Source organism: Bos indicus x Bos taurus, chromosome 4, assembly GCF_003369695.1.
Source record: "Bos indicus x Bos taurus breed Angus x Brahman F1 hybrid chromosome 4, Bos_hybrid_MaternalHap_v2.0, whole genome shotgun sequence".
NCBI lineage: Eukaryota > Metazoa > Chordata > Mammalia > Artiodactyla > Bovidae > Bos > Bos indicus x Bos taurus.
In genome coordinates this window covers 30,711,563-30,736,267 of record NC_040079.1, presented here as the reverse complement: position 1 = coordinate 30,736,267, position 24,705 = coordinate 30,711,563, and the positions used below count along the sequence as shown (strand labels likewise).

General features: G+C 39.3%; 1 pseudogene; it reads left to right on the top strand.

Annotated features, from left to right (window-relative positions):
- The first annotated feature begins 1,229 nt into the window (after window positions 1-1,229).
- LOC113890887 lies at window positions 1,230-2,663 on the top strand (annotated as a pseudogene).
- Window positions 2,664-24,705: the final 22,042 nt, after the last annotated feature.

Here is a 24,705-nt window from a genome sequence, read left to right as displayed (position 1 = left end):
ACTACTAGGGCAAAGAAGCAAACACGGAAGGTGGCTATGGCAAATGAATTCAAACCTATAGTAAAATAAGGAAATGAATTATGATAAGACCCAAGGCTATTTTTGTTCCTTGCTTCAAATACCATGGCATAGTGGGGAGATATATGTACCATACAATAGTTCAATGTTTCGGTGAGCACATCTAGAACACTAATTAAAATCAATTTTATTGGCATATAAAAGATGTGTGTATGAGCTCTGTCTTTTAATGGACTTGGTTAGTTTGCTCCTATATATACTCCTTAATATACTAGTCAGTTAGTTTCTAAAGAAAGTGGGGTAAGTTCTCCTCTTGACTGCTTCATTGTTCACTCGGGATGTATAACCAAGGACAAGACCTTATTGAAAGGGAGGAAAATTGATTGATGCCGACTGGAGTGATTCAGGCATGAAATAGATTGCAGTGCATCCCTGTGTCCCACCAGAGCGTGCTTCTGTGTTCAGGTGCCTCTGACTGTGGTATAACTGCCAGGTAGCTGGAGCTGTCACGGAGACGCTGGACAGGACTGAACACTGAAAGTCGAATGGCCAAGAGAGGTGCACATAGACAAACTGGATCAAAGGGGGCTCTGTCAGTGCAAACTGTATGAGCTTATATAAATCATTTAATCATTTGGAGTTTTGGCCTTCTCAACTCTTAGGCTGAGCTAGATGAAACTGCCAACACTTGACTGTCTAAATCTATGAAATCGACAATTTCATGACTCATGATCTGTGGCTATGTCATTCTATGGCTGTGAGTGAATGAAATGTTTCTATAAACTTCTAGGTATAGTATAAATTCATTTATAATTTTTTATTCTTCTTCTGAGTAAAATTATTGACTATAAGGTATTATTTAATGATAATTACAATTTACCATTTTAATTCATTGATTTATTAGACAATTAATAATTGATCATTTAACATTTGTCATTAAAGAAATACAAATTGCACCAAACAGTAATTTATTCAGTCATGTGTATATATCTTGGGATCCTAAAGTTTACTTCGTCACTCATAGAGCATTTGCCAATAGTCATAACGTTGGGTTGGACATGTTCTGTCCAACAATATGCTCTGCTGACATATAGTCTTAGTGCACATATTTGATACGTGTCTTATTCCAGGCTACCTTTCATTTACAACTGTAGTATAATGATATTGGCAAATTCCATCAAGACGTTCCAACAGTCCCACTTGTGAGCTCCATGTCCATCAACAAGCATCCAGGTGTAGAGCAGAGCTCCACTGTGACTTGGAATAGACTTCTATCTTGTATCTCATACACGCGTATGCTCCAGTAAAACCCGATGGTGCAACTCTGAAATACTCAAAATATGTTTGCTTAAAAAATACACATCCAGAGCTTTTCCAGTAAGCGACCTGATAACATGTGCTAAGTCACTTCAGTTGTGTTCAACACTTTGCGAACCCACCAGACTCCTCTGTCCATGGGATTCTCCAGGCAAGAATACTGGAGTGGGATGCCATACCCTCCTTCACAGGATCTGCCCAACCCAGGAACTGAACCCACATCTCTATGTCTGACGCATTGGCAGGCAGGTTCTTTACCACTAGCGCCACCTGGGAAGCAGCCCGAGGTGACCTCTAAAAATAGTGTGCTATTCATTTGACCCAAAAACCCCCACCAAATCATGCAATTCAAGAGGTTCAATCTTCATGTTCACCTGAAGAACACTTGTGAAACCATCCTGGCCATTAAGGGTATGCATATCCAGAAAGCTACCAAGTATCTGAAGGATGTCACTTTAAAGAAGCAATGTGTACCATTTCATCATTACAGTGGTGCCGTTGATAGGTAAGCCAAGGCTAAACTGGTGCTGGATAAAGGGCTGGTGGCCCAAAGAGTGCTGAATTTTTACTGCACGTGCTCAAAAATGCAGACAGTAATGCTGAATTTAAAGGCTTAGATATCGATTCTCTGGGCACTGGGCACATCCTGGTGAACAAAGCTCTCGAGATGCACCGCAGGACTTACAGAGCTCATGGTCGGATCAGTCCCTACATGAGCTCTCCCTGCCACATTGAGACTTTCCTTAGTGAAAAAGAACAGATTGTTCCTAAACCGGAGGAGGTTGAACAGAAGAAAAAGATACCCCAGAAGAAACTGGAGAAATAAAAACTTATGGCCCAGGGAAAAAATGCCACAAAGAATAAATGCAAATTAAAAAAAACGCACATCCAGAAAGTTATTGAACTCTTTAACTAAGTGTGTATGTTTACAGTATTATAAAACCTGTCAGTTTTGGTCAGTTAGTTATTCATTTGATTTGTTCTCAAGACAATAAACCCAGGGTGAGAGTTGAGCGTTCACACAGGGAGAAGACAGAAATCTAACAGCAGAAAATGGTCACTCTGGGGTTATTAGGGAACCTCAAATGGGTAATTTTAGAACTGGAGAAACAAAGCATAATTCATAATGAGATGTGACAGATGTGCTGATAATGTTTACGAGTACTATTAAACCACTTAAGCAATCAGCTTCCATTGCAATGTGACAAGTGTATTTATGTGGCTGCAGTGCACCTCCTACTCAGATTTCTCAAAATGTTCTTTAGATACTCTATTAAATTAAGAACACTCAAGACACCCATTTAAAGTTGGAAGTACACTTGACCCTTTTCTTCTTTTATATGCGGAGTTTACTGAAGGTGACATCTGTGAAAGAGGCTGAAAACCTCAACAGTTTCAACCCTACACTGATTACAAACTAGAGGATGCAACATATATATATATATATATATATATACACATATATATATATATATAATATATATTACACATATATATTACACTTTCTTTCTCATCTACCCTGTAGGTTGCAAATTGTTCTCCTTGAAGTAATTGGAGTTATAACCTGGACCTTGGTAAATTTTCTGAAGCTTTGAGATCTACTGGAAACGATGTCGTTGCTACTGTTCAGTCACTAAGTCATGTCTGACTCTTTGCGACCCCACGGGCTGCAGCATGCCAGGCTTCTCTGTTCTCCACTATCTGCCAGAGTTTACTCAAACTCATGTCCATTGAGTCAGTCCATGCTATCTAACCATCTCATCCTCTGTCGCCCCCCTCTCCTTTTGCCTTCAATCTTTCCCAGCACCAGTCTTGTCCAAAGAGTTGGCTCTTTGCATCAGGTGGCCAAAGTATTGGAGATTCAGTTTCAGCATCAGTCCTCCCAATGAATATTCAAGGTTGATTTCCTTTAGGACTGACTGGTTTGATCTCCTTGCAGCCCAAGGGACTCTCAAGAGTCTTCTCCAGCACCACAATTGGAAATTATGCTAAGACCAAAAATCATGACAAACATTCAATAGGAGAAAAATGTTCACCAGCACAACTTCCCCGCTGATAGCTTCGTCTTGTCTCTTGGTAAACACCACCTACCCTTTAGAGTCCCAGGGTCCTTCTCATGCCTTAAGCAGCCATTGTCCTGAGTGGGTCTTTGGTCTCCATTTTTAATTTTACTCATTATTTTACAATTATTTTATTGTTTTAAAGTAATGGTAACTAACAGAATAAAGCACGTTTCTCTTGGTGATAATTACACTGTGTCTTCAGAAGAAAGTCCATAAGGGTGACTAATGATGTAACTTTTAAGTACCTTAATAATTTGATGAGAAGATATTTACAGGTAGATATCTTTATGAATTTTCAAGGTACCCTGTTGATATGGTCTTATATTTCTGCTTTATTTAGGGTCACTCCTATTATAAATCAAGAAGCATTTATTCTGTGACCAGTAGTAAGCTAGGTTCTGTGAAGCAACGCAGCATAAGATAAAGCTCTGCTGAAAAAGATGTCTAATATTCTTTGACCCTTCTAGATACTGCAGTGTCATTTGGAAATGCCCAGCTATTGGCAGAAAATTGCCCAGAAGCTAAATCTTGCAGTTTGCAAAAATCTAAGCCTTGGGTGTTTATCACCGTATAAAAATCCAGCAGAGCTCTTATTCAGAAAGCAGAAGTTCCCCAGAATAGCTTCACAGAGAGAAGCCCAACAAAGAAGGAAGGAAGGAAATGTCATAAAAGAAAAACCAAACATAATAATGTGTCTCTTATCCCAGCTGTCAACTCAACAAGTATTTTGTGGCGTGATCATGTGAAGAGTCTTGGGGAATGGGGACAGAGTTCTGGTTTTCTCCTTTTTCCAAGGGCCACGTGCAGGCACCCTCTTCAGCCTGGGTGTCCGGAGGTAGTTAAGCTTCGTAGTCTAAGCCTGAGGAATAGGTACAGTAGTGTGTCATTGCCTGAATAAAATTCTTCCCAAAGCTCTTCTTGCCTTCTCCCCAACACCTCTCCTCTATAATTGAATCCATGCTAATATGAACAGCTATGAATGGTAGCATGGGTGAGAAATTAATGTAGAAATTGCAGCAACCCATGTAGTGCACAACTATGAGCAAAGAGAACTTATTTACCGACCACGTAGTTATGGGCTGATAACCTTTTTGGAATAGAAATGGCAAACAGACCACCATGTGGCAAATTTAACCAACAAATGGGTTTTATTTGACCTGCCCAGTGTTAAATTACAAAGTATTTTTTTAAACCTTTTGTGGCCCTAGTGGTAAAGAACCCACCTGCCATGCAGGTAGACATAAGAGACCCAGGTTCGATCCCTAAATTGGGAAGATCCCCTGGAGATGGAAATGGTAACCACTCCAGTATTGGAAATGGTGAAGGTCAGGGAAGCCTGGCATGCTGCAGTCCATGGGGTCTCAAAGGGTTAGACACAACTGAGCAAAAGAACAGGAACAACAACAACTCCAGTATTCTTGCCTGGATAATCCCATGGACAGAAAAGCCTGGTGGGCTGGAGTCCACAGGGTTATACAGAGTCAGACACGATTAAAATAACTTAGCACACACACAAACTTTTTGAGTTCTATGCAAACTAACTTCATCTAAGGATCAGGATTTCCAGTTCTTTCAAAAATCATGTGGTCTGATCAGTCAGGGCCTGCATTTCCCCTCCTTACTACATTGGCTGGAACAAAGTATCAGGTGCCCTCTGGGGTCAGTCACATTCTCCCCAAATTGCTGCCAGCAATTCTTATTGGTTTCATGACAATGGACCACTTTTCTAGCACTTGCAGGTATTTGAGATTACGCTGCCCAATGGGACTCTTATGTGCCTTTGAGCATCATCCAGTTCTACTGTCTTGCTTGAGTATCTCGAAAGAACACTGGCTCTAAACCTATCATCACTGCCTACTTGGACTAGCCTCCCCAGTGGTAGGGCTGGTTCTTGTCTAGGCACTACTTTGGGAAGGAATGAGAGAGACGGTTACTGGTGTTTCTGCACATGATGGCTACCCATTCCAGTGTTCTTGCCTGGAGAATCCCAAGGACAGAGGAGCCTGACAAGCTACAGTCCAGGGGCTCGAAAAGGGTAGAACACCACTGAGCGACTAACACTTTCACTTTAACTGCACATGAAGTGCTTAGCTGGTTGGCTTAAAACTCTGAATGTTCAGGCCTATGTGGATCAGCCTCCCATGGGGTAAATCTTTCTCCCATACAAAAGCTAGTTAATGTTTGATGTGTCAGGCACAGATGATTGAGTTTTATTTAAGTGATGACTATTATAATAGCAATGACTACTTTTTGAACACTAGGTCCCAACCATCTCATACTTTTTATCTCATTTAATTTCCCCAACAAACCTAGAAGGTTATATAGTGAATATCTTTTATATTTAACTGCCCACCACCCTTCTACCTTCACTTGGTAATAATATCCTGCTTCCTTTGAGAAAATTGCCCACCATTTTCCAGAACCTATTACGGCAATCTTAGGAGGGCTGTATTAATGTGTATTCAGTTGCTCAGGCTTTTCTGACTCTTTTGACCCCATGGACAGTAGCCCACCAGTCTTCTCTGCCTTTGGAATTTTCCAGGCAAGAATACTTAAGTAGGTTGCCATTTCCTACTCCATGGAATCTTCCTGACCCAAGGAACCCCATGTTTTTTGCATCTTCTGAATTAGCAGGCAGTTTGTTTACCACTGTGCCACCTGGGAAGCCCCGTCAATCACAGTATTCTCCCATAAGCCACAAAGTGGGCATATTATCCAACCAGAGTCAGTGAGGCTCTCTTGAAGATTTTGAATCTTAGTAGAATGCTGCTAGTGCAGAAAGGAGTTTGCTCAGATTCATCTCGATGGTATTTCCCTTCAGAAAAGACCTTATATTAGTTCCTAATCTGGATCCCAAGCTTCCCAAATGAAACAGCAGTAAAACATCTGTCTGCCAATGCAGGAGGCACAAGTTTGGTTCCTGGGTCCTGAAGATTCCCTGGAAAAGGAACTGGCAGCCAATTCCAGTATTTTTGCCTGGGAAATCCCATAATTAGAGGAGCCTTGTGGGTTACCGTGCATGGAGTCTCAAAAGAGTTGGACACAACTTAGGGACTCAACAACAACAACAACAAATCTGGATCCCAGAGCTGCCGTGGTACCTTTATTTTCAGATATAAGCACCTCTATTCTTTCAATAAATTTCTTTTTTCACTTAAATTAACTGGAGAATTCTTCCACCGCTGTAAGCCTTTGCGTTATTATGAGACAACTGATTTGCAAAAAAAACATCAGTTGCATTCTTCAGAAGGGCAAATCCGTGACATAGTTAGAAAGGTATACAATATACGATTAAAACTGTCAACAGTTGAATACCAAGTCGGGCCACTTACTAGCTGTTTTAATCATGAACAAGCTATTTCCTTTCCTTAAAGCTCAGTTTTGTCAGTTGTAAAATGGGAAGAGTAATATTGTCTCAGTTATGTTAGTTGTAAAATGGGGATAGTAACACTGCAATGCTCATTGTTGCAAGAAATCATTTATGTAATACACACATGATGAGTATTTTTAAATTACTGTAGTATTAGTTGTATATTCTTGCCACCTCTTCTTCATCTGTTCTGCTTCTGTTAGGTCCTTGCCATTTCTGTCCTTTAATGTGCCCATTGCATGAAGTGTTCCCTTGGTATCTCAATTTTCTTAAAGAGATCTCTACTCTTTCTCATTCTATTGTTTTCCTCTATTTCTTTGCGTTGTTTACTTAAGAAGGCTTTCTTATTTCTCCTTGCTATTCTCTGAAACTCTGCACTCAGTTGGGTATATTTTTCCTTTCCTCTTTTGCCTTTCACATCTTTTTTCTCAGCTATTTTCACTTATGTTCTTATCATTACTTTCATTATTCGAAGATTCATCCAAATAGGTCAAGCCCTGGCAGGCTTTTTCAAAAGGATTTAAACTAGTGTTTACTACTAAGTTTTCATTATGTATTTTTCTCCTTGAGTGACAGAATGCTTTTTTTCCCTTTTCTCATTGCTAATTTTCATGGCCATGAAGTTTTATATCTGCCATGTATATAGAATTGAGCCAGTAAGTATTTGAACTGAGAGAATGGTTTATTGAGAGAACAGTGTTATAATCTCATAAAGAAATTGATAGGCTAAATTAGTAAATTGTGTTCTAAATTTTATATAAAGAACATTTGCAGGAGAAAATAATATTTGTTCACATTTTAAACTCAGGAAACAATGAATAAAGAGGGAAGAGAAGTAATGAAGGAATGAAAGAAGGGAAGAAGGAAGGAAGGAAGGGAGTGAAGAGAAAAAAATAAAATAGGAATCACTTAAGCTGAAACTTTCACAACAGAGTAGAATATGATTTAGTTAGCAATGTACCCAATTTAAGATAAGAGTGTGATTTACTTTAAAAAGCTAGTTCCTTTAGGCTACTTTAGTAGCTTCTTTGGTGGCTCGGTTGGTAAAGAATCTGCCTATAATACAGGTGACCTAGGTTGATCCCTGGGTCAGGAAGATCCCCTTGAGAAGGAAATGGCAACCCAATCCAGTTTTCTTGCCTGGTAAATCCTATGGACAGAGGAGCCTGGTGGGCTACAGTCTATGGGTGGCAAGAGTCGGACATGACTTAGCGACTAAACCACCACCACACTATCTACGGTGTAAAATGTGAATTAAAAAGGCTTACAATTTATTTTATTTACTAAAACCTAGCCTGAAATGTTGGGATATTGTGTTCATTTTGGGATATCACATTTAAAGTACATTGATAAGTCAGAGTGTATCCATGGGAATTTTAAATAAAGAAAAGAGGGCGTCAAAGTACCAGAGTTCAAGAGTATGAAGAGCTGTCATGTAACACTGTTTACACTATTCATATGCAGTGAGTAGTTAGAGTGAATGAATGAGCTTGCTCAAAGCAGGTTTATCCTTTCTATGACAAAATAATTAAGTGATTAGATCTGCCTTTTTACACAGTGTGAAAGTTTGTATTTTCCAAAATAGCACAGGAATATTTCTGGTCTCATATATTCCCCAAACCTGAAACCTTTATTTTCCCTAAAGCTGAAACTCCAGTACTTTGGCCACCTCATGTGAAGAGTTGACTCATTGGAAAAGACTCTGATGCTGGGAGGGATTGGGGGCAGGAAGAGAAGGGGACGACAGAGGATGAGATGGCTGGATGGCATCACTGACTCGATGGAAGTGAGCCTCAGTGAACTCCAGGAGTTGGTGATGGACAGGGAGGCCTGGCGTGCTGCAATTCATGGGGTCGCAAAGAGTCAAACACAACTGAGCTACTGATCTGATTCCCCAAACCCATATTCTGATGCAGAACTTCCAATCCCCATTAGGCTGTTGTTGCTGTTCAGTTGCTAAGTCCTGTCTGGTTCCTCTGTCCTCCACTACCTCCCGGAGTCTGCTCAAATTCGTGTCCTTTGAGTCGGTGATGCTATTTAACCATCGCATCCTCCTCCACTCTCTTCTCCTTTTGCCTTCAATCTTTCCCAGCATCAGGGTCTTATCCAATGAATTGGCTCTTTGCATCAGGTGGCCAAAATATTGGAGCTTCAGCAAGAGTCCTTCCAGTGAATGCTTAGGGTCGATTTCCCATCAAGAGATGGAGTCTATGTCCCCAGTCCTTGAATTTGGGCAGACTTGAGGCTGCTCCAGCCCAGAAAGTTACACTGATTTCTGAGGCTGGATTATAAAAAAGATGTATCTTCCATCAGGCTTCCCTGGTGACTCAGTGGTGAAAAGATAAAATCCGCCTGCAAAGCAGGAGACTTGGGTTCAATCCCTGGGTCATGAAGAGCCCCTGGAGGAGGAAATGGCAACCCACTCCAGCATCTTTGCCTGGAAAATTCTATGGACAGAAGGGAGCCTGGCAGACTGCAGTCCATAAACAGTCCACAAACAGTTGGATGTGATGTGTGTATGCATGTGCACGCACACACCTTCCATTCAGCTCCACTTGGGACACTGGCCCTCAGAAACCAGACTCTCCATTGCGAAGAAGCTCAGATCACATAAAGAGGTCACAAGTCACAAGTCGGTGTTCAGCCCACAGCCCTAGCTGACATCTTAGCCAACAGCCAGCATCAACCACCTCATGTGTGAATGAGTGATCCTCCAGATCACTTCTGCCCCCACCCTTTGAGTCTTCCAGCTGAAGCTCAGACATCCTAGAACAGAGACAAGCCACATTTAAAAGAATACAGAGAAAGAAATTTCAACATTAAGGTGAGCCCTGATATTAAGTCTTCAGAAGCATCGAATTGCTCAGATTTGCAATTCTTTTCCCAGCTCTTTTGTATCCATTTCAAACATAAATTTGTCCTGACCCCCTCCATTTCAGCTGCCCGAAGAAGTAATAGGAAGGCTAGAAAATGAATGAAGAATTGGAAATTACACATTGAAGCCCATTGCCTCTGTGAGCTCCACATGGGGTTCTGAAGTGCCAGGAGCTGTTTGGGAGCAACAACTCAAGTAGCAAAATTTTAGGTCATTCAATAAACTAGTCTCCTTTACAATGCCTGACAAGAGTATTTCTAGAGAATTAGGACAAAATGGGACTCTTGTATACAGTTTCAATTTGATTTTAAATTTACCCAGACTTAATAAAATTCTATACTGAGGTTACCCTGCTGTTCCTCTGATTTTTTAAGCAACAGATTGAATTCCAATGGAAAAAAAATTATTCAGTTTGAGAGATTTGATGTTTATTCTCTTCTATGTAATTGATATTGACTACTGTGGCAAGATTTACTTTCTTGTTAATAAATCAAAATAACACATAATTTTTCTCAGACATCTAATTAGAAGCTGCTGCTTCTAAGTCACTTCAGTCGTGTCCGACTCTGTACAACCCCATAGACGGCAGCCCACCAGGCTCCCCTGTCCCTGGGATTCTCCAGGCAAGAACACTGGAGTGGGTTGCCATTTCCTTCTCCAACGCATGAAAGTGAAAAGTGAAAGTGAAGTCGCTCAGTCGTGTCTGACTCTCAACGACCCCATGGACTGCAGCCTTCCAGGCTCCTCCATCCATGGGATCTTCCAGGCAAGAGCAGACATGTTATTCTAAGAGAACATAAAAAAAAAAATGAACTTCCTGGACAACAGATTGAAGGTTTAAATGCCTACCTTTATGGTCATTATTTTCAGAATATTTATTTTTAAACTATCATACTTTGTTTTTTTGTGGGGAAAAACCATGAATTTAAAATATTAAGTGTTAAAATCTAATTTAACTCTAAGCATTATATAACTTCAATCTTGTTAAAATTTTGTTTGAATCATAAGGTAAGACTCCAGCCAGTAAAACTTTTGATAATTTTTAATCTTCCTCAGCCAGCTCACAAAAATATCAATATTGGATTGTAAGTAGCAAAAATAGTTTAAAATTAAGCTTAAAATCATAGTCAACAGAAAATTATTAGGGAACTTAGATGAATGGATAATTTGCATGAGGAAACAAAAACTACAGAAACTAATGAGTATTTTTTGCAATATTTTACTCGTGTGTTTTGTGAAATATGTTGGAGCTGATTATGTACTTTCATTATTAAAGATTTTTAAAATATCTGCACTTCCTCTTTACTCCTTTAAATATATGATTACAATTTCTATCCTCTCACTTGACTAAAAACGTTTGGAAACCAGTGATCTCTGATGTTAATAATAATCCCTTTTATTCCTAAGTAATGTTTTCCTCTCATTATTTCCTTACTGCCTTGTTAATTATAAGTTTTTATGGTTTAAAAGTTTTTCCCTAAGGAAAATGAAACAAAGAGGAGGAAGAATTTAGCTGGAAAGTATAATTTTTTGGTTTTCTTTTACCAAATGATGTTGACCTAGTTTTATGATACCCACTTTGAAAATTATAGCAAAAACAAATTCCTTAGTTTCCTGAAATATCAGAAGGAAGCACACTGATACTTCTGTTTATGGCACTGCATTCTTTATATATTATATCTAATAATTTATTTGATTGCTTTACTTAAATCAAACATTAAAAATGGTTGTACAGTGCACCATTCATATCTGCAGGCTCTGCATCCATGATTTTGCAGATCAAAAAGATTTTTTTTTTAATTCCAGATGGTTCAAAAAAGCAAAACTTGAATTTGTCTCACACCAGTAACTGTTTACATAGCATTTATGCTGTATTTACAATTATTAACATAGCATTTGAGCTTCTCAGGTGACACAGTGATAAAGAATTTGCCTACCAATATAGGAGATACAAGAGATGTGGGTTCTATCCTTGTGTTGAGAAGATCTCCTGCAGTAAGAAATGGCAGCCCACCATGGTAATCTTGCCTGAAAAATTCCATAGACAGAGGAGCCTAGCAGGCCACAGTCCATCGGGTCATGAAGAGTCGGACATGACTGAGCATAGCACAGCACACAGTAGTTACATTTTATTAGGTATTGTAAGGGGCCTTCTCTGGCAGGTCAGGTGGTAAAGAATCCGCCTACAAAGCAGGAGACTCCGGTTTGATTCCCGGGTCAGGAAAATCCCCTGGAGAAGGGAGAGACTACCCACTCGAGTATTCTTGGGCTTTCCTGGTGGCTCAGACAGTAAACAATCTGCCTGCAATGTGGGAGACCTGGGTTCGATCCCTGGGTTGGGAAGATCCCCTGGAGGAGGGCATGGCAACCCACTCCAGTATTCATGCCTGGAGAATCCCAGTGAAGAGAGGAGCCTGGAGGGCTACAGTCCATGGGGTCGCAAAGAGTCGGACACAACTGAGCAACTGAGCACAGCACAGTACAGGTATTGTAAGTAATCTAGCGATGATTTAAAGTATATGGTAGTATACACACAGGTTATAAGCAAATAATCCTTTATAATGATGTAGTATTTACATAAGGGACTTGAGCATTCTGAGATATTGATACCTGAGGGGTCCTGGAATCATCTCCTGTGGATACTGAGGGTGACTCTATGAAAAGAAACATAGTCACCATTCTTAGAAAAGTGTCTATGTCAATATCTTTTGTTTGATACCTATTTTTCTCTCCTTTGACTGGAAATGTGTTCTCCCTGGGGCTCTTTTAGTCTCATGCTAGTGGTGAAAAGAATATCCTTCTACCTGAGGTTATATAATATGACAAATACCACAGATTTTATTTAATCAACTCTCATTCTTCTGAGTTGGTCCTGGCAGAATTTTGATTTAAGTGTATTAAAAAGAAGAGACATCACTTTGCTGACAAAGGCCCATATAGTCAAAGCTATGGTTTTTCCAGTAGTCATGTATGGATGTGAGAGTTGGACCATAAAGAAGGCTGAGCACCAAAGAATTGATGCTTTTGAAATTGTGGTACTGGAGAAGAGTCTTGACAGTCCCTTGGACAGCAAGGAGATCAAGCCAGTCAATCCTAAAAGAAATCAACCCTGAATATTCATTGGAAGGTCTGATGCTGAAGTTGAAGCTCCAATACTTTGACCACTTGATGTGAAGGGCTGACTCATTAGAAAAGACCCTCATGCTGGGAAAGACTGAGGGCAAAAGGAGAAGGGGGTGGCAGAGGATGAGATGGTTAGATGTCATCACTGACTCAATGGACCTGAGTTTAAGCAAGCTCCTGGAGATAGTGGAGGACAGGAAAGCTTGTTATGCTGCAGTTCATGTGGTCACAAAGAGTCAAACGTGACAACTGGACAACAACAATGTTTATTTTGCTTTTGGTACCATTTCCTTACATTTGGAAATAAACTTCTCCTAATGTCTAAGTCTAGGAATTTACTATCTTTGTATTCATTTCCTCTCTTACCCAAATCTGTTTCTGAGAAAATATCTGTACACTTACTTAAATATTATATATTAACCTCTTCTGGAAGTAGTTCCCTGGTGGCTTAGATGGTAAAGCATCTGCCTACAATGTGGGAGACCCAGGTTTGATCCCTGGGTTGGGAAGATCCTCTGGAGAAGGAAATGGCAACCCACTCCAGTACTCTTGCCTGGAAAATCCCATGGACGGAGGAGTGTTGTGGGCTACAGTATATGGGGTCTCAAAGAGTCAGACATGACTGAGCGACTTTACTTCACTTCTGGAAGTATCTGCATTTTAAGATTTATAAAGATTTAAAAGTTTATAAAATTTTAAATTGCAGATAATAAAATAGGAGAAGTGAATAGGATGGTAAATGTGATGAAATATGTTTACTGGAACCCTTCTACCTAATCCAAAAGCTAGATTTATAAATAGCAATCATAGTCATGAGCCACTATGTAAACTTCGTTACGTTACAGGAATTGACTTAGGTGCTGTTACTCTAAAAAGAGAGAAGGTGGGAGAATGAGACCCTTTGGAACACAGAAGCATTTCACACTGAGTGTGGTCCACGCCAAGAGCAACAGTAAACCATCAATTTACATGAAAAGTCTTGAGAAATGTGTTAGTGAGTTTTATTACACTTATAAGTAAGAAAATGCAGTTAGATCACCTGTGAGGAGGGAAACTGATTGCATGTTGAGTTATGCAGGAAGATAGAACAGCTTCATGAGCCCAGAATTTTTCTGAGTATTGATGTTCACAAAAACTCTGATGGACAATGAGCTTGTGCATTGATCTGAGCTTAAGTGACCAGATCATCGATTTATTTACCCAGAAAATACATAGCCCAAATGGAAGATTTGATTGGGTCCCAGTTGCCCTATTCAACTCTGGATTATCCTTCCTGGGAAAGTTTATGTTGGGCCAGTTCAGCGGGGATGTACCTCTGCTGCATCAATAATACTACTTAGGTTTGTCTTTGTGACAATCCTTCATGTTCTGCTAGAAAGTTGGACTAATATATTCCCTACATGTTTCAAAAATCGTGGTATAACTTAAACTAAAATGAACCACCTGGATATATGTTGTTAGGATTCTTCAGGTAAAAATAATATAATATTCAACTGCAACCAGCTGATACACAAAGGGAGATATAATGGCTCAAGTTACTGCTAAGTCTAGAGAAAGTGTGTACACTTAAATGAGTATTACACAATTTCTCTGCTTTGTATCCCAGCCCTGCTGCTGTCTCATATTAACTTTGTACTCAGGTTGGCCTTCTTTAGGAGAGCTGCAGTAGGTTCTGGTCATAACTCACAAATAAAACTATCCAGAATAAAGTCATTTTACTCACAGTTGAACAAAAATCTGGGTGTCATAGGCAAAATACTGACCTTCTCCAATCATGTCTGTGTTCTCATCTTTAGAATCTGTGAATGTTATCTTATGTGGTAGAGAGACTTTGCAAATGTCTTTAAAGTTATGGATGTTAAAATGGGAAATTATCCTGGATTGATCAAATGGACCCAGTCTCATAAATTGTGTCCTTAAAAGCAGAGAATCTTTCCCAGCTGTACTCAGAGGAAGATATGACCACAGAAGAATGGTCAGAGTTCTGCAGGGCTCCTGTCTTTGAAGACTGAGGAAAGCATGTGTCACAAGCTGAAGAATACAGTCAGCCACCGGGAACTGGAAAAGACAAGGAAAGGAATTCTCCCTTAGAATCCCCAGAAAGGAGTTCACCCCTGCCAGCACTATGACCTTAGCCAGTGATGCTGTTGTTCAGTTACCAAGTCATGACCTACTCTTTGCAACCCCATGGACTGCAGCACACCAGGCTTCCCTGTCCCTCACCATCTCGCAGACTTTGCCCAAGTTCATGTCCATTGCATCGATGATGCTATCCAACCATCTCATCCTCTGTTGCCCTCTTCTCCTCTGCCATTCAATGGTATCCACCAGCCCAATGATAAGGGTGTCTGATTTCTGACCTACAGACCTGTAACGGAATAAACTCATATTGCATAAGCTGTTAAATTCATGGTAATTTTGTTACAATAGCTGTAGAACTAACACACTGAGTTAGGACATGTAGATTGGACATGTTTAGATCCGTTGCTGAACAAGTGACAGGGATGAGGGAAATACCATTAGCTGATTGACTGAGGCATGAATTAAGTTACCAAAGTATTCTGGAGAGAAAGATAGGATAAGATTTAAAAAAGAATAAGAATCAATGAGCCTACTTTAAATGTCACGTTGCACTTGAAAATATGTGGGTTGTTTTCAAATATCTTTTGATATTGATTTCTAACATAATTCCACAGTGATAACACAACGAACTCTATAGGATTTTAACACCTTTGGACCATGAAATTTTTACACCATGTTTTATGTCCCTGGATATGTTCCAGTGTATCCTAGTTTATAGTCTATGGGAACTTGAATAGTATTTGTATCCTACTGTTGTGTGAAAATTGTAGAAATCTTAATTATGTTGAATTGGTTCATAGTGCTTTTCAGGTCTACTATGTCCTTCTACTTCTCTGTATATTCATTTTACTAGTTTTTGAGAGTTTTATACTGAAACTCTAGCTAAAAATCTTATTTTTTTCTACTTAAAAAAGAATTGTAATATACAGTGGAACTATATGCAACTTTTTCTGTTTTTTCCAAGTCTCCTGTAATTGTGTTATCCTACTTTTATAATTTAAAAAAAGTAAAAAGACGAAAGAGACAATGAACCTTTAGAGCTGGGAGAAGTGATCCACATGATCCATAGCTGTCCCACAATGGAGAACAGAGTATGTGTGGGCTGTCTGCAGCATGTACTATAGTGCACTGACCTCAGATGGGATGTGAAACTGTGAGATTCCTTTAAGACTCCAAGGTCTGTTCAGCTCCAAGTTACTCAAAAATGTGATTTCTTCTTTTCTTTCTAAGAGGGATATGGATTGATTTTTCTCCCATGTCTTACAACTCCTCTTGATCAATGTATTTTTAATGTCTAAGAAGATTGTAATTTGTCACAGGACCTGTCTGAAATTAGATGAGTGATGTTTAATGCTTGGAAAATGCTTGCTCAGTGCCTAATGGAGGAAAAAATGATTCAGTGGAAGAAAAATAAGGCCAGGGCAAAAGTATGACCAACTGTTTTTGGAGGTATGATGTTTTTATTACCTAGCTAGATCATAATATAGAATCATAAACTCATGAAAAAGTATTGTAGCAACCCATTTAAATGTATCATATAATCCTTAGTTCACTGAGGTCTTTCAAGACTTCCTTATGTGTATTAACAAAGACCTGTTTTCCAACTTTTCCATTTCTGGAATACAGTAAATACTATACATATTTGCTGTTATTGATGCTATTTTTATCTCTATAATGAGTATCTACAGTATATGGGATGGCTCAGAGTTTCTTCCAGAGTAACCCTGAGGTATAGGGAAGACCTATATGCTGAAGGTAAAATTAATGTTAATCCTAAATAGAAAGTAATAGATGATTTCTTAGACATGCAGGAACAGTAAGCTTGGCTAGAAACAGCATTCAATTGAATAGATGAAAACAGAAGTAAACTTTTGTAGATTATCTATCACTTTCCAAAGGAAAGAATCTGAGGGACATGGGCATCTCAGCTGTGAAAGGACTTTGCCCAGGCATTGCCATGACCGAGAGGGACTAGCCATCCAGACCTATCATTTCTCCTCACCTACCAAGCAGCCACACGGTGGTTACTAATGCAAATTCTCAGGTCTTTAATAGTAGGACACAGCATCAGGGACTTTGTGTATACATCCTGAAATATACAAAGTAACTGATACTCTATCACATCTCAACCCAGGTCACATTGTCCCTGGTTTATGGTGAGAGAGTCCAAGGCCATGAAACAGACTTTGCACTTTGGGAAATTCATCTCTATAGGGTCTCTTTCTGGATGGCACTCAAAAAAAAAAAGTCTATAGTTTGCTAAATAAATTATTTTGGAGATATAGCCTATGGGAAAATGTGTACAAAATTAGATAAATAACTAATTAAAATATATATACCCTATCATGTGTAAGATGGATGAGAAGTTTTGTAGCACAGGGAGCCCAGTCTAGCCCTCCGTGATGACCTGGAGGGATGGGATGGGGGAGGAGGGAAGCGCCAGAGGGAGGGGATGTATGTATAATTATGGCTATATGCATTGTTGTATGACAGAAACCAACACAACCTTGTAAAAAAATTTTTTTAATTTTATAAAAACATTGAAAAAATAAAAACTCCCCTGGGATAATATTTTTAGTTGACTTGTCTGTATGTATTCTGTAATTTTAGGATTGAATGTTTCTTTTTACATTCCAAACTTCACAAAACATCGTAAACTATGGATACTGGCTATGCCTCTGTATTTTTCAAACTATTTCAGAAATAATGCCAGACTGGGGTTCTCAATCTGCTTATCTGGCATCACTCCAGAGCTTCCCTGGGACACTTGAAAGTATAGGGAGTGGGGATGACAAGAAAGGAGCGTTCTCTTGTCACAGCTACTAGGAGATATTACTGGTATCTAGGTCCTAAGGCGTCAGGTATACTACACACGCTGCAATATTGGGAAAGTCACACACAGCAAAGAACAAAGAGCTGTCTTGTCCTAAACGCCAATTCTATTTCTGTAGAGAAACAGTGCTCCTAGTCGCTTATGATGTAAGGACTGCTGGAGACCTTCTGAGATTACGATTTAAAACAAAAAGACACTAGGGGTTTAGGTGCATTTACTGCAGCTAGATCAGGAAACAGTATGACCAGTTTAAGTCTCCATTTCTGTATCATTGTATATAACTGTATGTTTGTGATGGGGTGGGGTGGGCTGGCTTTGTGTGAATTTCTTTACTCTCCAAAAGACCCTAACAATAAAAATTAGTTTTTCTCATTTTTCAGTGACTGGAGACTGATGACATAGTCCTTGGGTCTGGAGGAAATGAAGATCTTGTAAACTTTCTAGCTAGCTTTTTAAATTGTATTTATTTGTTAATTGGAGGACAATTGCTTTACAATGTTGTGTTGGTCTCTGCCTTACAACAACACAAATCAGCCATAATTATAGATATATGTCTTCCCTCCTGAGCCTACCTCCCCTCCACCCAACCCACCCTTCTTGGTCATCACAGTGTGAGGCTGGGCTGCCTGTGTTACACAGTAACCTCTCATTACCTGTTTTACACCTGATACTGTATATATGCCAATGCTACTTTCTCAGTTTGTCCCACCCTCCCTCCCCACCTGTCCGCAGGTCCATTCTCTAATAGGTTCATCAGTACTATTTTTCTAGATTCCATATCTATGTGTTAATATACGATATTTGTTTTTCTCTTTCTGACTGACTTCACTCTATTCTAGGTTCATCTACCTCAGTACAACTTTTGATAAATCAAAGCGGCCAAATCAGATAACTTGACCACAGGAAATTGCAGCCCTGCAAGCAAAGTCACGGTTCTAACTCAGCTTCATCCGAGTCAGTCATTCTGTGTTTCTCATTAATCACAGAACACTTCTTTCCACTCGACTTAATCCTCCAGAGGTGACAGTTTAGGGGAAACCTCTGAACACCCATGCATTTTCTCAGCCAGATTACAAAGTCCAGCATTATATGCACACTTTGCGATGTAGAAATAGGTCACCGTACAAATAGGGGCTGATCAGATATCAGAGGGAGCTGACCATTGAAACAAAGGCATTCATTCCAGGACCGCTGCAGCTGCATCTCACAGGCCTACCCTACACAAAGACTCTTCAGCAAAAACCCTTTATGAGTGAGGTTTGAACAATCACACAATCAGTGGGCATGACAACATCCCATCTTTTTTTTAAACTCGGTGACCAAAGATCAGTTCCAACCAGTGAACTTTGTAATTGTTGCAAATGCCCTGTATATGCCTGGCTTGTCCTGCCCACAGGTTTTCAGGAGATAAAAGTTAAGTCAGAAACAAAGTTTTATGGAAGTCAATGAAGCCTTTTTAAGAAACATGAGTGAGATTTTTTCATCTCTTTCCAACAGAAAAAAAAAGAAAAAGTTAAATTTCTATCCAGCAACCTCAAAATCAGCAAAACAAAGAAAAATAGTCCATCCCCCAAACCTAACAAAAGGCCCATTTACTCTCTGACACCCTGGGTGGACTTTCAAGCACACTTCTCCAACAATCACTGTATTATGCCCATAGAATAATGCCAACCTGTGATGTGGGGTTTGTGCAATCAATTTGGAATTCAGAGTAAACCAAGACCAAATGCTGCCCCAATACCAAGTCATTAAGGCTAAGCCAAACATAGGGAAACAAACCAAAAATAAGTCTTCTTTCCAGGAGTAGAAATTGTTGCTGTTGTTTTTCAGTCGCTAAATCGTGTCCCACTCTTTGTGACCCCATGGATGGCAGCATACCCGGCTTCCCTGTCCTTCCCGTTCTCATGAAGTTTGCTCAAACTCATGTCCATCGAGTTGGTGATGCCATCCAACCATCTCATCCTTTGTCGCCCCTTTCTACTCTTGCCCTCAATCTTTCCCAGCATCAGGGTCTTTTCCAATGAGTCAGCTCTTCGCATCAGGTGGCCAAAGTAGTGAAGGCAGAATTAAAAGTTAATATAAGGGAATTCTGCCCACAGGACAAGAACATATTCTCAAAATGAAAGAAAACATGACCCACATGATTTTCAGCACTGTAAGTGTGATTCTTGATGTCCTTCCTGTTCATACATGGACAATTCACAAAAGAACATATTTGTCATCACAAACTGTTCTTAATAGCTTTGGGCTTCCCACATAGCTCAGTTGGTAGAGAATCTGCCTGCAATTCTGGAGACCTAGGTTCTATTCCTGGGTTGGGAAGATCCCCTGGAGAAGGAAATGGCAACACACTCCAGTATTCTTGCCTGGAGAATTCCATGGACAGAGGAGCCTGGCGGGCTACAGTCCTTGGGATCACATGAGTCGGACATGACTTAGCACTTTCTTTCGTAATAGCTTTAAATCTGAATCATGAAATGTCCATGTGATAGAAGCAAGCTTTAGAGAGTTTGTAAATGTATCTACATGTTTAGAACATGTTTTTAAACAAAACCATGGATGTGTTTTTGAATGACTAAAGCACATTATCATACCTCCCAACATAACTTCCCCATTATTGAAATGCCTCCTGATTTAGGTCACTGTTTCACTGCCTCAAAAGTATTGGTGATCAGAGCCTACTCTTCTCAGTGAACAGAATTAGAAACAATAAAAAAATCAGGAATAAAGTCATTAGTGTAAGAAGAAGGATAAGAAAAATATGACTATGGTATTTTCATGAACTCCTTTGAAAGCGTCCCTCATAACCATCCCAATTTATTCTAGACATCCCAAATGTCCTCTGCTCTCTCTTTCTCTCACTCTTTTTCTCTCTCCCTTTCTTTTTCTCTTCAGAGTTACTGTTCCCTTAAATTTCCAAATTCTGTCTGTAGCAAACTTTCAAATTTTATCAAGTTCATCATATTTTATTTGATTAGGGAAAAGAAATCCTAATAGACCTAAGTGTCTAAACACAATATCAATTCAAAGACAAATAAAAGGAATAAAATTACAAAAGTTACCCCTTCCCAAGTGGTACAGTGGTGAAGAATCCACCTGCCAATGCAGGAGCCACTAGAGACCCAGGTTCTGTCCCTGGGTTGGGAAAATACCCTGGAGGAGGAAATGGCAACCTGCTCCAGGATTTCTGACTGGAATATTCCACGGACAGAAGAGCCTGACAGACTACAGTCATAGGGTCACAAAGAGTTGGACACAACCCAGCACACACACTACACACACACAAACACACCCATACTTAAATTTGGTGTAAATATCTAAAGAGTAAAACAAACCAGTCACATCTCTGTCTATATAGCAAGGCATTCAACTCAGAAGGTTTCTATGGATTTCACAGAATGTATTTCATATGAATTATTTATATCTCCTAAAACTTGAATAAAAATATTTAATTCAGTTTGTGGAATTGACAGCAGTTGAAGTAATAGGAAATGAAAATGTCATTTAACAGTTATGCAATTGATTAAAGTATTACTGGTTCAAGAGAATGATCACTTTGAGATTGATTACCATACTATTTTGTAAAATCAATCTTTAAATTCTGAGCACTGGAGCCAAAAGATTGCTAATTCTCTGTAAGTTTATAAATGCAATGGACAATTATTGATTTAACACCAGAGGAATCAAAGTGTTTCATTTGATCTTTGTAGGAATCAAAGATCTCATAACTTGATAACAATGATCTCCTACTTATACCAATATGATTTCTCCAATTAATGACTAATTATCCTATTTCATATTGCAATATTTGGGGTGAAAGTGTGGAAACACAATTCAGTGAAATATAATGAAAAATCAAGACTCAGAATTGTGAGGCTGTTATGTTAAATATAAAAGGAAGTCAGTTTTCTAATCACAATGATAAGTAGTCCCCCATGAACCACAGAAGGGCAGTCTCACATTGATGAAGTGAAGTTATTTTACCTACATATAACCAAAACCCTTTGTGGATGAACAGCAATTTGTTTCATACAAACTCTGGTCTCATACATGCCTTTGCTTGCAGCACGCCAGGCTTCTTGGTCCATCTTGGTTCCTGGGCTTGCTCTGTCTGTGTCCGTGTATGTGCGTGTGTGTGTGTGTGTGTGTGTGTGTGTGAGCTCACATGCACACTCAGTTGCTCAGTGGTGTCCAACTCTTTGCAACTCCATGGACTGTAGCCTGCCAGGCTCCTCTGTTCTTGGGATTTTTCAGGCCAGAATACTGGAGTGGGTTGCCATTTCCTACACCTGGAACATACCTGGAACATACCAGGAACATACCTGGGTATGTTCCCCACCCAGGTATCAAACCCATATGTCTCCTACATTGGCAGGCAGATTCCTTACCACTAGCACCACCTGGAAAACCTGTCTGTGTCCATACAGAGCCTTAATGCACTTCCTTCTTCTCCCTGAGCTTTTCGCCAAGGGAATTTTCTCTGACACCATCACTAGGTCAGGATCCCCTACAACAAACTGTCAGAGAACTTTTCTTCCTGAACTTTTCTTTTTAGCACTACTCACATTTTCACTAAATACTCAATAGAGGGAATAATCTATGTGTAGGGAATAATCTTATGTTTAGACACTGCACATTATGTAAACTCCAAAAGGGACTGAATTGTATCCAAATCACATACTATTCTGTCCCTGAGATTTAGTATAGTGTCTAGCATGTAAGGGTTTTCAATTACCAATAACTGTGCCACAGATAAACATCATTGGCTATGATGCTGCCACTGCACAAAGTCAGCGACAGATGTTTAACTGAATGAATGGAGTGAATGACTGAAGGCATAAAATGTGCAAAGAACTAAAGTGGATTTTAGGATACCTGGACTTAATAACTTTGGGATAGAGAGGTTTGAAGAGTCAGTTGTAGCACGAGTCTTTATAATTTGTCTAGAACATATATATCTATCTATATAGACAGATAGATATACCATGCATATGGCCATACATATTTACATCATTTGATTAGTGTTGGACACAGTTACATGAAAATGATATTTTCATGTTTTTTTTTTTTACTATGTCACTGCTTCTTAACCACAGTCATGGTATTCCATCTGCATTTTTGCTAAACTGTGTTTTCTGAGAGTTCTTTCATTTAAAGATTTGTTTATTGTTTCATTGAGCAAGTAGTTACTAAACATTCACTGTCTCCTATCTTAATCAAGAGTGTTTCACAGATTGCTGCGAGCCCACTGGTTAAGTTGAAAAGAATTATTATTTATAATCCCTGGGAGGAAGTCTTCTATCCTTAGAATTATTAAACGAAGTCAATATTCAACCAGGGTCAAATTATGTGACTTTCTGTAACTTGGTTAACTTCTCAGAAAACCAGTCTTGTACATACAAAGAAAGAGCTGAGTAATTAATACTCTAAGACTTTGAGATCACTTTAAGCTCTGAAATAATGTAATTTCAATCTATTATAGGTACCATGCTGATTGCTTTGAATTCAAAAACTAACATTAAAAGTATCAAAGCAAACTGGGGTTCAGCAAATACTTCTCATTTGTTTTCACTAAAAGACAGGGACCAAGAAATATAGCACATATTTTCTTACTCCCAAGAAACAAGGAGAGAACACTCATAAAACATGAGTTTGAAATTAAAGAAACTTGTAACGTTTTTCCTTCCTCTTTCTTTATGAGAAGGGTTAGCCATAATCAGGTACACTGGGAATATGCTGCCCAGAAAGAGAACAGAGAAAGCCAAACTCACAAAGTAATCAAAGAGTACTTTAAAATGTAAGATGAATTCAAATTACCAGGGAGAAACCGCCACCTATTATCTTGGAGATTCCTTGAAGACTGGGAAAAGTCCATCTATTTTAAAAATGATGGTGAAGGGTCAGAGAATAAAATTTCTTGATAGAAATATCTTAAGCATTTCTCAGAGGAATCAAGCTCCTACCAAAAAATGTTTAGTTCAGGACCGGTGTGAATGTGGGGAGAGGAAGCTCCTATTTCCCACTACTAATATACATATTGCCAAATTCAGACTTAAATTGAAGAAAGTAGGGAAAACCACTAGACCATTCAGGTATGACCTAAATCAAATCTCTTATGATTATACAGTGGAAGTGAGAAATAGATTTAAGGGACTAGATCTGATAGAGTGCCTGATGAACTATGGACGGAGGTTTGTGACATTGTACAGGAGACAGGGATCAAGACCATCCCCATGGAAAAGAAATGCAAAAAAGCAAAATGGCTGTCTGGGGAGGCCTTACAAATAGCTGTGAAAAGAAGAGAAGTGAAAAGCAAAGGAGAAAAGGAAAGATATAAACATCTGAATGCAGAGTTCCAAAGAATAGCAAGGAGAGATAAGAAGGCCTTCCTCAGTGATCAATGCAAAGAAATAGAGGAAAACAACAGAATGGGAAAGACCAGAGATCTCTTCAAGAAAATTAGAGATACCAAGGGAATATTTCATGCAAAGATAGGCTCAATAAAGGACAGAAATAGTATTGACCTAACAGAAGCAGAAAATATTAAGAAGAGGTGGCAAGAATACACAGAAGAACTGTACAAAAAAGATCTTCATGACCAAAATAATCACAATGGTGTGATCACTGACCTAGAGCCAGACATCCTGGAATGTGAAGTCAAGTGGGCCTTAGGAAGCATCACTACGAACAAAGCTAGTGGAGGTGATGGAATTCCAGTGGAGCTATTTCAAATCCTGAAAGAGGATGCTGTGAAAGTGCTGCACTCAACATGCCAGCAAATTTGGAGAACTCAGCAATGGCCACAGGACTGGAAAAGGTCAATTTTCATTCCAATCCCAAAGAAAGGCAATGCCAAAGAATGCTCAAACTACAGCACAGTTGCACCCATCTCACATGCCAGTAAAGTAATGCTTAAAATTCTCCAAGCCAGGCTTCAGCAGTACGTAAACTATGAACTTCCAGATGTTCAAGCTGGTTTTAGAAAAGGCAGAGGAACCAGAGACCAAATTGCCAACATCCGCTG